Source organism: Oryzias latipes, chromosome 21 (assembly GCF_053564925.1).
Source record: "Oryzias latipes strain Hd-rR chromosome 21, Olatipes_Hd-rR_3.1".
NCBI classification, from domain to species: Eukaryota; Metazoa; Chordata; class Actinopteri; order Beloniformes; family Adrianichthyidae; genus Oryzias; species Oryzias latipes.
Genome location: NC_136257.1, coordinates 16,802,631 through 16,812,698, shown reverse-complemented (window position 1 = coordinate 16,812,698; position 10,068 = coordinate 16,802,631). Strand labels below are relative to the sequence as shown.

General features: G+C 35.6%; 2 long non-coding RNA genes across 3 annotated transcripts; both read left to right on the top strand.

The window, feature by feature from the left end:
* Positions 1–2,794: 2,794 nt before the first annotated feature.
* Positions 2,795–4,732, top strand: LOC144988745 (uncharacterized). The gene is made up of 3 exons (XR_013652731.1): positions 2,795–2,891; positions 3,991–4,077; positions 4,560–4,732. It is a non-coding gene; the product is annotated as an uncharacterized LOC144988745 (long non-coding RNA).
* Positions 4,733–6,670: 1,938 nt separating this feature from the next.
* Positions 6,671–10,068, top strand: LOC111947965 (uncharacterized). 2 transcript variants are annotated; one of them, XR_002873936.2, is made up of 3 exons: positions 6,671–6,888; positions 7,663–7,748; positions 7,994–10,068. It is a non-coding gene; the product is annotated as an uncharacterized LOC111947965 (long non-coding RNA). The 2 variants fall into 2 exon arrangements; XR_002873934.2 differs by having other exon boundaries at positions 7,663–7,753; positions 7,994–9,266.

Sequence of the window (10,068 nt, the reverse complement as noted above, 5' to 3'; positions counted from 1 at the left end):
GAGCTGAAAAGACGTATAAAACGCTACTATAACCCATCATATCACAGTTACCTATGATCAAATAACATGTACTGTGCTCTGACATCTATGAGAGCTATTGCAAGCCCTATATTGTTATTTGATGTACAGATTTATTCATTTAGATTGCATGTCTGACCATTCTATAATAAACTACCATAAATAAAGTGTTTTGTTTGAAATATAATCAATCAGACAGATTCTAAAAGTGTGTTTGAACACTAACAAGAGTGTTTTGTGTGTTGTTGAGCATGGCATGGAATGGAACGAAACAGAAATAAAGATTCTCCACGTAAAAGGGCACATCTGGTCCTGTCATGTCAATTCATTCTAAAGTGGCTTCTGTCTAAGATTACACAAAAATTTCAATGGATTATTGTTGTCAACGATGTTCATGATCATCTCAGCAAGTTTTACTGGAGAAAATTAGAGAAAATTAGAGAAATTAAAGTTTTAGTTCTCCTAAGCATACTGCCTTTATAGGTAACATAGAACATTTGATCCACCCAAAATGCAACTTTATTAAAAGATTACACAAAAATTTCAATGGATTATTGTTGGTAATGATCTTCCCTAATATCTCAGTAAGTTTGAAGAAGATTTACTGTAGAAAATTAGAGAAATTGCCATTATAGTCTCATTCAGGCAGGGTTATCCATGGTCAGCATATAACATGGAAACCATCCAAAATGCCACTTTATTAAAAGATTACACAAAAATTTCAATGGATTATTGTTGGTAATGATCTTCCCTAATATCTCAGTAAGTTTGAAGAAGATTTACTGTAGAAAATTAGAGAAATTGCCATTATAGTCTCATGCAGGCAGTCTCATTCATAGTCAGCATATAACATAGAAACCATTCAAAATGCCACTTTATTAAAAGATTACACTAAAATTTCAATGGATTATTGTTAGTAATGATGTTCATGATCATCACAGCAAGTTTGAAGAAGATTTACTGTAGAAAAATAGAGAAATTAAAGTTTTAGTTCTCCTAAGCATACTGCCTTTATAGGTAACATAGGACATTTGATCCACCCAAAATGCAACTTGACTAAAAGATTACACAAAAATTTCAATGGATTATTGTTGGTGATGATGTTCATGATCATCTCAGCAAGTTTGAAGAAGATTTACTGGAGAAAATTAGAGAAATTACCATTATAGTTCTCCTAAGCATACTGCTTTATAGTTAAAGTATATGCTGACCATGGATAACCCTGCCTGAATGAGACTATAATGGTAATTTCTCTAATTTTCTCCAGTATATCTTTTTCAAACTTGCTGAGATATTAGGGAAGATCCTTACCAACAATAATCCATTGAAATTTTTGTGTAATCTTTTAATAAAGTGGCATTTTGGGTGGATCAAATGTCCTATGTTACCTATAAAGGCAGTATGCTTAGGAGAACTAAAACTTTAATTTCTCTAATTTTCTCCAGTAAATCTTATTCAAACTTGCTTAGATATTAGTGAAGATCATTACCAACAATAATCCATTGAAATTTTTGCGTAATCTTTTAATAGTTGCATTTTGGGTGGACCAAATGTTTTACTTTAACTATAAAGGCAGTATGCTTAGGAGAACTATAATGGTAATTTCTGTAATTTTCTCCAGTAAATCTTCTTCAAACTTGCTTAGATATTAGTGAAGATCATTACCAACAATAATCCATTGAAATTTTTGCGTAATCTTTTAATAGTTGCATTTTGGGTGGATCAAATGTTTTACTTTAACTATAAAGGCAGTATGCTTAGGAGAACTATAATGGTAATTTCTCTAATTTTCTCCAGTAAATCTTCTTCAAACTTACTGTGATGATCATGAACATCATCACCAACAATAATCCATTGAAATTTTTGTGTAATCTTTTAATAAAGTTGCATTTTGGGCAGTGGGAATCAGATCTGGATAAACTTCCGCGTTTTGGCAAATGATCATGGACTTTTTGTTTTGAAGAGTGAATTAATGTTTGGTATTTTAAAAATGTATAATGTGCAAATAGTATGGAAAAATTTCGTGTTCTCACATATTCTTAAAATCTAATTAAATATAATTGTTATATTCTTAATATTTTTCTGTTGAAAGGTGACTTTGACTTCACAAAAAATTAGATGAACAAATAAAACAATTTTGGTCAAAATTGTGCCTCATTTAATATTTTGGTAACAACAACAACAACAACTGATTAATCACAACACAAATGATATCAAACATTTACAATAAAAAATAACATTTCAGATCATCAACAGTAAGACAGAAGGCTTAACTGATTGTTAAAGACAAGATAAGTGCAATTTAAGGTATGCATTCATGTATTTGCCATAATAATACATATCCAGGTTCTCTTTCATTCCATCTCAGAAACCCATCCAACACAGCCACGAGAGGTTGGGGCTGCACTTGGCATAATCTGCTTCCAGATGTCATCATATATGGATCTGGCTGTGGTCCTACACAAGAGAAACACAACACACAAAAGTTAGACATGAGTTCATAACTACATTTAAATTTTATTCATTATATCTGCTGTAACCATAATTTGGTTAGTCATAAGATTAGAAAAAAAAAACCCAACTTAACTTGCTGTCACAAAGCAACACAAAGTTAAATTAATCACCTGTATATGCCTTGAACAGTGTGGAGCTCAGACCGTCCCTGCCAACTGTTTTGGGCTTTTGCACCACCAGCTCACTAACCGGTTCAGGATGGATTCCCTTAGAAGTAAAAGGCAAAAAGCAATATTTATTCATTTATTTTTTATTTTGGAAAATCAGCGTTAAGATAGTAGTTTGCCTCCACACCAGGCGGTGGCGGTAATGCACCATTCTGTTTTCTTCTCGAGCTACAGGAACCGACAGCGGAAGCTGTGAGTACTGACAGCCACGGTTTTAATTGCTTTTTAAAACCCAGAATTTTACATAGTGCAGCACTACATGGTGTTAAAGTATGTAGAGATTAAGGAGGACATTTGGACAGAGCCTTTAAGGACTTTCGGGACCGTGAGAGTTAATGTTTACAAGCTTCACGTGTTTACATGGCTTTGTTTGTTACACGCGGTGAGTTTTCCCGTTCACATGGGGTTGTTGCTTTTACAAAACACTGTCATTTGTGTGTCCAGACAGTTATTACATATGCGTGGTGTGGACTTGAAAAAAAATGGCCAGACGTGGAATGATTATTCGTCCCTTGTGTTCTGTTCTCTTCGTATCCGCCTGATGGCGCACATAAGCCGTGTTCTAAATACGCATTCTCAATGACAATTTTATTGAAGAGAAAAAAAAAACAGGAATTATCATCATTAATGGAACTGCATCTGATGCAACAAGAATGATTTTATGGATTTTAATCTAAAACGATCTTTAATGTAACATTCTTACGTTCAGATTCTTATAGGAATGTAAAAGGGGGACGTTATTCTTTTATATATAATAAAAGGATGCTGACAATGTGTCTGAACACATAATGAACATCAGGTGAATTCAAACCGATCTAGGTCACAGATTCTTTATTGTAATACAGTATAATCATAATCATGGATACATTTCTTGAAAATATGCAGTCAGATTAAATCAAATAAAAACGAATGTACGACTCCACGTACCACAGATACATCAAACAAATTTCAGAATCAATAGTTCTTGATAGTGTAATTACTCACAATTATAAACAATTACCTTAAATGATATCTATGAAGTACACTCATGCCATATTAAGCTAAGTAATATAAGGAACCACTTACCAGATATATCAAAAAATATTGATTAAAACATTTCTTGAAATATAAAGACAACTCAAAGGTGATGATAAAAAAATTCTACATTTTCTTAGGTGATGCACTTTACCTTAACACACGTGTGGAACTACATTGGTTACATATATTGATTACAATAAATGATTGCCATTACTTTTATAAAGAGCTTCTTTTGTTGCTTGAAAAGTAACCTGAAGATAACATGTCATTCTAGGGGGGAGCAGTGGTCCACGTCACCTTCATCTCCATAGCTGTCATCCTCATCAGAAGAACTGCCAATATAAATGACTCCAACATAACTGTAAGGTACCATATATGTGTCATGGGTTTCCATCTGTAAAAGATATAATGATGTTAGGGAAATTTCACGTGTAATTACATTAATTATTCATTAAAGAATAATTAATTAAAATTGCTTGAAAAGTAAAAAAAAAAAGACTAGCGTCTCTGAACTTCATTGTTTTGTTCACTTGTTCCACAGTCTGACACCGGTTTCTTTAGTAAGCTACACAGCTAAAGATGAGCTTCAGCTGGTATTTTTGTTAGAACTGAGCAACTTTATCAGCAAAATTCAGAAAAAGGATTTGAAGACTTACTTGGTCAGACTGATGACATGTGATTAAGAATCCAAGAAGGATTGGTGGAGACAGTTAAAGGAACGGGACTTTTTCTAAAACAGCTGAAGCTACAGCTAAATCGGGGTACCGTTATTCTTATCAAAATGTCTTTAAATAAACACAAAGAGCTTTCATAATCCTAATTTCTTAGTGTTTTGTTTTTCAGCGCCTGTAAGGATGAACAAAGAGCTGATATCCTGGAGATGGAAATCTTTTTACATCAGTTAATGAGGGTGATTTCCCACAGCACACTTGACCATCTCCCACTGGTTGAAAAACACTGATTTAAATGCTAAAAATGAAACTGGACTGAGTCAATCCACAATGAAAAAACAAAAATTCAGGAACTCGACCCTCTTCGATTGCGGGAGGGTGTACGGGGTGTACCTGTCTGGGGTCAATACCAAAGGGGGGTATGCGTTTTTAAAATGACCCCCCCTCCTTATCTTTTTTTTTAATCCATGCTTTTCTTTTCCCCTAAGACAGCACAAGGGTTATCAATCTTACCTGTGATAAGCATGTAAAAAGGTATTGGTTTGTCAATATAACCCTTCCGCTCGCTTAGGTTGGCATGTGCTTTGGGGTCTGCATGACCCCCCTGCAAAAAATGTAACTCCTTCCGCTGTGTTACAGGGCATAAGTGACCCCACGATGCATTTCTCGGTGGCCAGCACGAAACCCATTCCCTCCGCTGTTTAAACGGGCATAAGTGACCCCACGAGACAATACTTTATTTTTTTTTCTCTTTCCATCCTCTCCGCTGTGTTACAGGGCATAAGTGACCCCACGATGCATTTCTCGGTGGCTAGCACGAAACCCATTCCCTCCGCTGTTTTAACGGGCATAAGTGACCCCACGAGACAATACTTTATTTTTTTTTTCTCTTTCCATCCTCTCCGCTGTGTTACAGGGCATAAGTGACCCCACGATGCATTTCTCGGTGGCCAGCACGAAACCCATTCCCTCCGCTGTTTTAACGGGCATAAGTGACCCCACGAGACAATACTTTATTTTTTTTTTCTCTTTCCATCCTCTCCGCTGTGTTACAGGGCATAAGTGACCCCACGATGCATTTCTCGGTGGCCAGCACGAAACCCATTCCCTCCGCTGTTTAAACGGGCATAAGTGACCCCACGAGACAATACTTTATTTTTTTTTTCTCTTTCCATCCTCTCCGCTGTGTTACAGGGCATAAGTGACCCCACGATGCATTTCTCGGTGGCCAGCACGAAACCCATTCCCTCCGCTGTTTTAACGGGCATAAGTGACCCCACGAGACAATACTTTATTTTTTTTTTTCTCTTTCCATCCTCTCCGCTGTGTTACAGGGCATAAGTGACCCCACGAGACAATACTTTATTTTTTTTTCTCTTTCCATCCTCTCCGCTGTGTTACAGGGCATAAGTGACCCCACGATGCATTTCTCGGTGGCCAGCACGAAACCCATTCCCTCCGCTGTTTAAACGGGCATAAGTGACCCCACGAGACAATACTTTATTTTTTTTTTTCTCTTTCCATCCTCTCCGCTGTGTTACAGGGCATAAGTGACCCCACGATGCATTTCTCGGTGGCTAGCACGAAACCCATTCCCTCCGCTGTTTTAACGGGCATAAGTGACCCCACGAGACAATACTTTATTTTTTTTTTCTCTTTCCATCCTCTCTTCATTTTCCTTACACCCCAAGACCACCAGGGGGTGGAGAGGGAGGGGGGGGGGGGGTATCAATTTTTTTTTAAATTTATTTTCATACCCCTCGCGCTGTGGAGTTTGCGACTACTATTCGCAGTCCAGCCTGTTCCTGTGACGCTTTGAGTGTGTGAAATATTGTTGTTTCTTTTGTAAAAAAAAATGCTTTTGTCTTTTCACTGTTGCTTGTGTTACTTGACTTGCCTGTGAAACTCAATAAAACAATGGAGTTGATATGTTTTTTTCCTTGTTGTTTTTTTTTTCTTTCAACCATTTTTCACTCCAGCAAGGCATGAGTCAAGGTAAGTAAACTTTACAGCGACTTTTTCTTTTTAGCTGGGACTTTTGATTATGTTTTATGTCTTTCTTTTTTTTAAAAAAAAAAAAAACCTGTTGCAACTGTAAGACTTTAGATTATTATTAAATACCTTTTATTTATTTATTGCTTTCTTTTTTTGTTGTTTGTTTTTGCTTTCAAAAAATAAAAAGTTGTGTCTCAGCTCGCTTTTTGGAAAATCAGTTTTAAGACAGGACCAGTTGGTGCAATACCTCCACACCAGGTGGTGGCAGTATTGCACCATTCTGTTTTTCTTGTCAAGCTGCAGGAACCGGAAATCAGAAGCTATCCGGTCTACCACGCACGCATTTAATTGCTTTTAAAAACTATAAACACTAAATTGTGCAGCACTGTATGCCGTTATAGTTATCGATTAGGGAGGGAATTCGGACACAGATTTTCAGGACTTTTGTAACCTTGAGATTTAATGTTTACAAGCTTCACGTGTTTACATGGCTTTGTTACAAAACGGTGAGTTTTCCCGGTCATATGTGGGCTTGTTGCTTTTACTAAACACTGTCATTTGCGTAATCAGTGTTCTAAATTTTATTGAAGAGAAAAAAAAAACCAACAGGAATTACCATCTTTAATAGAATTTGCATCTGATGCAGCAAGAATGATTTTATGGATTTTAATATAAAATGATCTTTTAGGTAACATTCTTTCGTTCAGATTCTTAAAAGAATGTAAAATTGTGAACGCTATTAAATAATAACAGGATGCAGACAATGAGTCCGAACACACAAAAAACCCAGGTGAACTCAAACCGATCTAGGTCACAGATTTTTTATTGTAATACAGTATAATCATAATCAAGGATACATTTCTTGAAAATATGCAGTGTCAGATTAAATCAAATTAAAAACGAATGTACGACTCCAAGTACCACAGATACATCAAACAAATTTCAGAAGCAATAGTTCTTGATAGTGTAATTACTCACAAATATAGACATTTTACCTTGAAGAATATCTATGAAGTACACTCGTGTCACATTTAGCTAAGTGATATAAGGAGCCACTTACCAGATATATCAAAAATAGAGATTAAAACTTTTCTTAAAATGTAAAGACAACTCAAAGATGATGATATAATATTTTTCTACATTTTCTTATGCGATGCACACGTGTCGAACTACGTTGGTTACATATATATTGATTACAATTAATGATTGCTATTACTTTTATAAAGAGCTTATATGTGGCTTGAAAAGTAACGAAAATAACATGTCATTCTGGGGGGGAGGTCCGGTCCACATCAGCGCCATCTTCCTTCATGTCATCGTCGTCCTCATCAGAAGAACTGCCGATATAAATGACTCCAACATGACTGTAAGGTACCGCATGTTCCCCATAGATTTCCATCTGTAAAAGATGTTAGGGAAATTTCATGTGTAATTGCATTAATTATTCATTAAAGAATAATGAATCAAAATTGCTTGAAAAGTAAAAAAAAAAACAATACATTACCTGGTTGGGTTGCATGTTATGGTTTATTGAAAGTGGTCTCTGGTTTTTTGTCTTCAAAGTGAATTTTTCCTCACTTTCTGTCTGCACGCCTTTGTCAATCTTCGCAGGTTTGTCTGCTGTTGGAGTGCCTTCAGTTGAAGATGTGACATCTTCTATCATCTTTTCATCTTGGAAACTGGTTAGGTTTCTATTGATGCCTTCACAGCACAGGTATTGTCCTCCACAGAGGCAAAAACACCTCTTCCCTGAGCCAGGTTCAGGTGAACCAAAACCTTGGAGGTCCTTAAGATCTGCAGAAAAAAATGAAGGGGTAAAAGTTGTCCCGTCTAAATTTCTTTCGTGAATAATGGTAAGATCTTCCATCTTGTGCTCCAATCTGTTGTCCTGGGGAAAGCCTGAAGTAGAATGGGGAGGCCTTTATTTAAATCCTCTGTCTGGAGTCTGACTTCCTAATAAGGTTGAGGAGCAAATCAAAAGTTCCCAAGTTTATGGTTGCTCCTTTACCATAAACACATACATTTTAACTCAAGGATCAGAATTAGCTATTCTATCATTGTGCCATGTCATGTCAGACACCTCAGAACCCACACAGATTTAAATCTATGGAGGTTTTTAATACTAAACTCTGTGACATAACATAACAAAGATATATCTGGACTTTTTAAACAAAATTTTCTGAATCTTTACCAACAAACAGACAAACAATTTAAGCGTCTAGGTAATGTACCCATCTCATTAGCTGGTCGTGTAAATATAGTTAGAATGAACGTATTGCCAAAATATTTATTCCTTTTCCAATGCATCCCTATTATAATTCATTAAAAGTTTTTTAAAAAAAAATCGATTCTCTTGTCTCATCATTTATTTGGAATAAAAAAACACCCAGAATTAAAAAAGTTTTTTTGCAAAGACCAAAATTCCTGGGAGGATTAGGACTGCCTAGGTTTAGTCTGTATTATTGGTCATGTAATATTTGATGTATGTCCTTCTGGGACGGAAAAACCAGACCTGACTGGGAACGGTTGGAAAATCGAGCTTTCTTCCCAAACACAGCAAAGTCACTGCTATATTGTACATCAGATCTTTCTAAATTTAAATGCCAGAACCCAGTTGTATCTCAGTCCCTAAAAATTTGGTCCCATATAAGAAAACATTTTAAATGGAATTTTTGTTCAGTACAAATGCCGTTGACCAACAATCAAGCTTATAAATTACTATCACATGATACATTTAAACAATGGGGCTCTAAAGGGATCCACTTAGTAGCAGATTTGTTCATAAATAAGACTTTCTCTACATTTGACCTTTGAAAAATCTCAAGAGTTGAGCTTAAATGTAAGTGCGGACGAGCCAATTTATTCGCCCAAAACAGAAAAGAAATACAACCTTTTTGGTAAAGTTACATTTGTGATTAAGACGAAAGAAAACCGATAATTCAAATAATTCAATCTCTTGAGTGGCTGTGATTGTGTAAAAAACAACCCTGCAGCTTTTGCACATTTCATCCACAAGGTGACAGCATTCTCCACAACAAAATCCACTGCCAACCTGTTTGGAAAGTCTTTATCGGTCTGAAAAGGACCTCTTTGCACCAAATCCATTCTTACTGGATCAGAGAGTGTGGTTGGTCATTCAGCTGGATCAACTGGATTTAAGTTTGGGCGAATTTTGGATCCAGTCTGTTCCTCTTCCATACAGAGCTACAATAAAAGCAAACAGTTAAAAGAAAACAGTCAAATGTTTCCCTTTCAACAGTAGATGTGGTGACAGAAGTTTCTTCTGCAGATAAAAAACAAGAATTATTATTGTACAATAATCAATGATAAAGCCAATAAAATATCTATAGCAGAATAATAATATATTGGCTCGTTTAAAATCTGTGTGCAGGTTTTTCACAATTTCATGATCTTTTTATATATTTATGAGAGATTTATTGTTTGATTGTATATTTGCATAAGGTCATATTTCATTATGCAGACACTGTTTTTTTTTTATTACTCCAATACTTTTTAATACTTTTTGAGAGCAGAAGAAACTGTCGGCTGAGATGGAACTGTGCAAAACATCATCATTATGTAAACTAAAACTGCAAAATATAAATGAGAAATAAATGTACCTATTTATAAATAATAAAATGTGAACACTAATTTGAGAATAAGTGGAAATATAAGCCTTTAATACA